At 46.7% G+C, this 7,122-nt stretch overlaps 1 long non-coding RNA gene across 1 annotated transcript; it reads left to right on the top strand.

The window, feature by feature from the left end:
- Positions 1-556: 556 nt before the first annotated feature.
- On the top strand, positions 557-7,122 carry LOC141583965 (uncharacterized). Its single transcript, XR_012516792.1, has 3 exons — positions 557-888; positions 2,186-2,252; positions 6,203-7,122. It is a non-coding gene; the product is annotated as an uncharacterized LOC141583965 (long non-coding RNA).

The raw sequence follows: 7,122 nt of genomic DNA, 5'->3' as shown, positions 1-7,122 counted from the left end.
CCCAGCACTTTGGGAGGCTGAAGCAGGAGGATGGCTTAAGGCCATGAGTTTGAGGTCCGCCCTGGCAACATGGCAAGACCCCATCTCTACATAGAACAAAATTTTTTTTTTTTTTTTTTTTGAGGCGGAGTTTCGCTCTTGTTACCCAGGCTGGAGTGCAATGGCGCGATCTCGGCTCACCGCAACCTCCGCCTCCTGGGTTCAGGCAATTCTCCTGCCTCAGCCTCCCGAGTAGCTGGGATTACAGGCACGCGCCACCATGCCCAGCTTATTTTTTGTATTTTTAGTAGAGATGGGGTTTCACCATGTTGACCAGGATGGTCTCGATCTCTTGACCTCGTGATCCACCGGCCTTGGCCTCGCAAAGTGCTGGGATCACAGGCTTGAGCCACTGCTCCTGGCTCAATTTTTGATATTTTTAGTAGAGTCGAGGTTTCATCGTGTTGGCCAGGCTGGTCTCAGATTCTTGAGCCCAAGTGATTTGCTGGGCTCTGCTGGGCTTTTTTTTTTTTTTTTTTTTAATGGAGAAGAGGTCTGAGTGTGTTACCCAGGGCATTTTCAAACTCCGGAGCTCAAGTGATCTTGGTGTGACCTCCTAAAATGCTAGGATTATAGCTGTGAGCAACAACGCCTGGTGATCTCTAATTTTTAAAATAATACTAATCTCAAAGTTTGGTTAATCTTCAAGCTAATGTGGAAATGTGAGTGGCATGTGCTGGAATGATCTTTCTCCCATAGACATCTTCGACAACCTGGCATTCATCCCAAGACCCCTAATAAATTTAAGAAGTATAGTCGGCGTTCATGGGACCAACAAATCAAACTCTGGAAGGTGGCTCTGCATTTCTGGGACCCTCCTGCTGACGAAGGGTGTGATTTGCAAGAAATGTATGTCTTTGCTGCATTCTTATTCTGTGTTTCTCTGATTGGTGACCGAAGTGACCGAAGCAGCTGTGTATCACTTGGACAGGAGGTTCTGACACCAGGCCCCCCAGCAGCTGTTGGGGAGCCGAGCAGCTGCTGCAGCTTAGTGCTGAGTTCTGTGCTGGGGTGGGGGCAGCCGGGGGCGGGGGGGAGTTTGCTTCCTGGATCGAATTAATGCTTTTGAGCACGGTCAATCTCGGAATACACAGTTTTTGTTTGTTGTTGTAGTTGTTTTTCCCCTAAATTACAACGTCTGGAATTTGGTTTTCTCAAATATAAATATACTTAAAAGTATCTGAATCATTTTTGTTCAACCATGAAAATAAAAGGTCTTAAGAAAGGTTTTCTTTCCCTGTTGGCTTTTTTTTTTTTTTTTTTTTGGAGACAGAGTTTCGCTCTTGTTACCCAGGCTGGAGTGCAATGGCGCGATCTCACCTCACCGCAACCTCCGCCTCCTGGGTTCAGGCAATTCTCCTGCCTCAGCCTCCCGAGTAGCTGGGACTACAGGCACGTGCCACCACGCCCAGCTAATTTTTTTGTATTTTTAGTAGAGATGGGGTTTCACCATGTTGACCCAGGATGGTCTCGATCTCTTGACCTCATGATCCACCCGCCTTGGCCTCCCAAAGTGCTGGGATTACAGGCTTGAGCCACCGCGCCCAGCCTTCCCTGTTGGCTTTTAAACTTGTGCCTAGTAGAAATGTCTCAGGCCTGACTTCCCCTTTATCATGGGAATATGGGCTGACCGGGGAGATAGAGTGATCTTATACCTCCCATTGTCTGTGTGGGGTTTCTTCTCAGCTCCCCTAGACTAGCATGTTAAAAATGCTTTGTAACATGGCTTTACTGATTTGGCCTGACAGAAGTGATTTGGGTTTTTTCCCAGTGTGACACCATTGTCCCATTCTCTGAATAGAAACTTGAAAAAATTAGTGATAATGCATATATGTTTCATCACAGTGCTTGTTTATCCCCATCAAAAATTGGGCTTATGAGTGCTTCTGTTTCAAAGGATGCTTGTGTGGTGAGCCCAGCAGATCTTTTTGCTGCTTCTCATTGCCATTGACTTTCTCTCTGCTGGATTGACTGGGCTGGGGTTGAGTCTGGGAAATAGTCACTGAAAGCTGACCTCTCAGGGAGCCTAGGGGACACTGTCAGTGTGTTGTGGCTGTATCACATGGGTGGGATTTGTCTGTAGAGAATTCATCTCCTGGCTTTGTTAAATTAGTGCCTGACACACCTGTTGGATTTCATTTCACAGACACCCTGTAGACCTTGAATCTGCAGAAAGCAGCTCCGAGCCCCAGACAAGCTCTCAGGATGACTTTGTAAGTACTTTCTTTGGATAAGTCAGTTGGGATTTGCGGGTGAATTGTTAACACATACTGTCATAAACTGAAGTTTGGGCTGGGTGTGGTGGTGCATGCCTGTAATCCCAGCACTTCAGGAGGCTGAGGTCTTGGCCAGGCTGCTGTTCTTGAATTCCTGACCTCAGGGCGGATCACCTGAGGTCAGGAATTCAAGACCGCCCTGGCCCACATGGTGAAACCCTGTCTCTACAAAAATACAGATAATAGCTGAGTGCCATTACGGGTGCCTGTAGTTTGACTACTCAGGAGGCTGAGGTGGGAGAATTGACTGAACCTGAGAGGTGGGGATTGCAGTGAGCTGAGATCCCGCCATTGCAGTCCAGCCTGGGCAACAGAGTGAGACTCTTTCTCAAAAGCAAACAGAAAAACTGAAGTTTGGGCCGGGTGCGGTGGCTCACGTCTGTAATCCCAGCACTTTCGGAGGCCCAGGCGGGCGGATCACCTGAGGTCAGGAATTCAAGACCATCCTGGCCAACATAGTGAAACACCATCTCTACTAAAAATACAAAAATTAGCTGGACGTGGTGGCAAGTGCCTGTAATGCCACCTACTTGGGAGGCAGGATAATCACTTGAACCTGGGAGGCAGAGGTTCCGGTGAGCTGAGATCATGCCATTGCACTGAAGCCTGGGCAACAAGAGCAAAACTGTCTAAAAAAAAAAAAAACAAAAAAACTGCGTTTGATTCTGATGCTCACAGGAAAGGACTTCTATCTTTGATGACTCCCATCATCAAAATGTCAAGGATCATAAAATTGAATTCTGAGGTAATGACCTTAAAGGTTTTCAGTTCAGTCTAACAAGTCAGTTTCACAGTTTTCATTTATTTGAAGTCAAAGGAGCCAGCTGTGGTGGCACATGTCTGCATGCAGTCTCATCTACTCTGGATGCTGAAGGAGGAGGATTGCTTGAGCTCAGAGGTTCAGGATCAGGGCTACAGTGTCCTTAGATTGTGCCACTGCACTCCAGCCTGGGTGACAGAGTGAGACTGTCACCCAGGTTGGAGTGCAGTGGCACAATCTCATCTTACTACAGCCTCCATTGCCCGGGTTTAAGCGGTTCTCCTGCCTCATCCTCCTGAGTAGCTGGGAACACGGGTGTGTGCCACCACACCTGGCTAAGTTTTGTATTTTTAGTAGAGATGGGGGGGCGGGTTCTCACCATGTTGGCCAGTCTGGTCTGCAACTCCTGACCTCAAATGATCCACCCACCTTGGCCTCCCAAAGTGCTGGATTACAGGTGGGAGCCTTGTACCTGACCTGGACGCTCCACAAAAAGAGAGAGGCTGGGTATGGTGGTGCGTTCCTATAGTCTCACCTACTTAAGCTGACATAGGAAGATTGCTTTAGCCCAGAAGGTCAAGGATGCAGTGAGCTGTGATCACACCACTGCACTCCAGCCTGGGTGACAAAGCAAGACCCTCTCTCAAAAAATGAATACTTACAGTACATTAAAATAAGAAAAGAAAAGCTTTTTCCTCCGAGTCTAGGATCTACGTATGCCCTGTCACTAGTATTCAAGTGCAGGCCATGTAGTTTGTGCTGGCATAGGAATTACCTGCTAATTGTTATCAAATAAGGGAGGAATGCTTTGTACATAGGGATTTTCTTTACATTTACCAGTTTTGAAAAAAATACGTTTGTTCAAAGTAGTGTACAAAATTGGCTCATGTCTAATTCTGTAGTTAATGATTGGGAGCATGTTCTTCTAGACCTTGCATGTGTACCAGTGTACAGTTAAAAGATACTTTAGTGGTGTATGGGTTTTTTTTGTTTTTGTTTTCGAGACGGAGTCTTGCTCAGGTGCCCAGGCTGGAGTGCTCTAGTGGCATGATCTCGGCTCACTGCAACCACTGTCTCTCAGGTTCAAGTGATTCTGTCACCTCAGCCTCCCGAGTAGCTGGGATCACAGGCACCTGCCGTCGTGCCCAGCTAATTTTTGTATTTTAGTAGAGATGGGGTTTCACCATGTTGGCCAGGCTGGTCTTGAACTCCTGGCCTTGGGTGATCTGCCCACCTCTACCTTCCAAAGCGCTGGGATCATAGGCATTGAGCCACTGTGCCCTGCCAAACTTTAGTATTTTTATAAAGAAGACTGTCCTAATTGCATATGAAAACACCCAGCATATTAAGTGAAAAAGCAAGTTAAAAGCTAGAAAAGGGGCTGGGCGTGGTGGCTCAGTCCTGTAATTCCAGCACTTTGGGAGGCCAAGTCAGGTGGATCACAAGGTCAGGAGTTCAAGACCATCCTGGTCAGGATGGTGAAATCCCGTCTTTACAAAAAAACAAAAACTAGAAAAATGTAAACATTTGTTAGAAAATTCTCATGCTTTCTATAAGATCCTGTACTGTATTTGAACTTAGAAAGGAAGATGCAGTTATGGCCGGTGCAGTGGCGCACGCCTGTAATCCCAGCATTTTGGGAGGCTGAGGTGGGCAGATCACAAGGTCAGGAGATTGAGGTGATCCTGGCCAACATGGTGAAACTGCCTCTACTAAAATACAAAAAATTGGCCGGGTGTGGTGGCGCACACCTGTAGTCCCAGCTGCTGGGGAGGCTGAGGCAGGAGAATCACTTGAACCCGGGAGGCAGAGGTTGTGGTGGCCCACGGCTGTAATTTCAACACTTGGGGCAGCTGAGGCGGGCAGATCGCTTGAGGTCAGGGGTTTGAAAACCAGCCTGGCAATGTGATGAAAACTCACCTCTACTAAAAATGCAAAAATTTGCTTAGTGTGGTGGTGCACCTGTAATCCCAGCTACTCGGGAGGCTCAGGCAGGGGAATCATTTGAACCTAGGAAGCAGAGGTTCCACTGAGCCCAGATCACACCGCTGTACTCCAGCCTGGGCAACAGAGCGAGGCTGTGTCTCAAAAACGAAAGAAAACTTCTGGGTGCAGTGGCTCATGCCTGAAATCCCAGCACTTTGGGAGGCCAAGGCCAGTGGATCACCTGAGGGTCAGATTCAAGACCAGCCTGGCTAAGATGGAGAAACTCCGTCTCTACTAAAGATAAAAAACTAGCTGGGTGTGGTGGCTCAGGCCTGTAATCCCAGCCACTCAGGAGGCTGAGGCAGGAGAATCGCTTGAACTCGGGAGTCGGAGGTGGCAGAGCTGACATGGAGCCACTGCCCTCCAGCCTGGGTGACACAGCAGGTTAATTTAAAAAAAAAAAAAAGAAAACCATCTTAAAATCTATCGCCTTAAACAGTCTCCTCCTGTCCTGAGACAGCCACTATTTGTGGTTTTTCGGCTTTTAGATTTTTTTTTTGAGACGGAGTTTTGCTCTTGTTACCCAGGCTGGAGTGCAATGGCGCGATCTCAGCTCACCGCAACCTCCGCCTCCTGGGTTCAGGCAATTCTCCTGCCTCAGCCTCCTGAGTAGCTGGGATTACAGGCACATGCCACCATGCCCAGCTAATTTTTTGTATTTTTAGTAGAGACGGGGTTTCACCATGTTGACCAGGATGGTCTCGATCTCTTGACCTCGTGATCCACCCGCCTCGGCCTCCCAAAGTGCTGGGATCACAGGCTTGAGTCACCGCGCCCGGCCTTAGAATTCTTTCTGTATTCGTAAAATGTGTCATGGCCAGGTGTAGTGACTAGTGACTCCTGCCTATAATCCCAGCACATTGGTAGGCCGAGGCGGGAAGATTGCTTGAGCCTGGGAGTTCAACATAGACTCCGTCTCTGCAAAAGAAAAATAAAATGTGTGTATACCTAACTTCAGTGTCTTGTAAATAGTACGTGTGGTTTCTCTTCGCAGTGTCATAAAATCTGTTTTGGTTGCATATGAGATGTACATGCTGTGCATTAAATCACATGATTCACCACACAAGCTATGGGGTGTAGGAAGTGGCCCCTGTTTTCAGGGTGAGGTGAAAGTCAGCTGACCCATGCTTCTGTTTTCCAGGACATGTACTCTGGCACACCCACCAAAGTTAGACACGTGGACAGTCAAGCGGAGGACGAGTTCGATTTGGAAGCTTGTTTAACTGAACCCTTGAGAGACCTCTCGGCCATGAGCTAACTGCCACCTGGCGGCCGGGAAGAGAAGCAGTTCCTCCCAGGCCAGGCGGACGGGCGGCCCGGCGCCAAGCATGTGTGTGCACTTGGGCCTGGGGGTTTCTCTGTTCAGTAGTCCGTTAGTTCATGATGAATTCTTATTTTTGCCTTACTTTCTTAAGAAACATTAATATTATGTATAGTGAGTGTATTTTGCATGTTTTAAAATTGTAAATGGAGCTAAATCCAAGCAAGGTTATACTTAAAGCAATCTTCCGGCAAGCGTCATTGCTAAATTCCTATTGTCCTCCAAGTTGAGCAGACAAGTATACTTAACTAGTTTTCCACAGGCATCTTAAGTTGCTGCTTGTGAGATGAATTGTTTTGGATTTAACCATGTAGTCCGTGGGACCACTTGAGAGTCAGCTACTTTTATAGGCACCAGACAAAGTATTCTCAGTCAGACACCTTTAATATCTTCATGGAGACTTAATTTTTGGCCTTTTATCAGTATGTCACAGCAGAGCTCTGAAGTCAGACCATTCTTAAATTCAGCTGTTAAACTAATGGGTTTTATGTAAATTATACAGTCTTAATTTGGTACTTGTAAATAGCACTAGTCAGGCTCTTTATAATACTCTAAGAGTTGGGGCAGCAGAGCGATTCAGAAAGAACATTTTTAAACAATCAGTTAAGTTACCTGTAAAATTGCTGTAAATGATAATGTGTACAGATTTTCTGTTTATTCATTTGTAAACTTCTTGTTAAGACTGTTATGTTTCTATTGCTTTTGTATGGGATATTGCAAAAATAAAAACCTTTAACTGA

The sequence above is a fragment of the Saimiri boliviensis genome, chromosome 3, assembly GCF_048565385.1.
Source record: "Saimiri boliviensis isolate mSaiBol1 chromosome 3, mSaiBol1.pri, whole genome shotgun sequence".
Lineage (NCBI taxonomy): Eukaryota > Metazoa > Chordata > Mammalia > Primates > Cebidae > Saimiri > Saimiri boliviensis.
The sequence above is the reverse complement of the archived record's forward strand: the minus strand, read 5'-3'. Positions and strand labels throughout refer to the sequence as shown.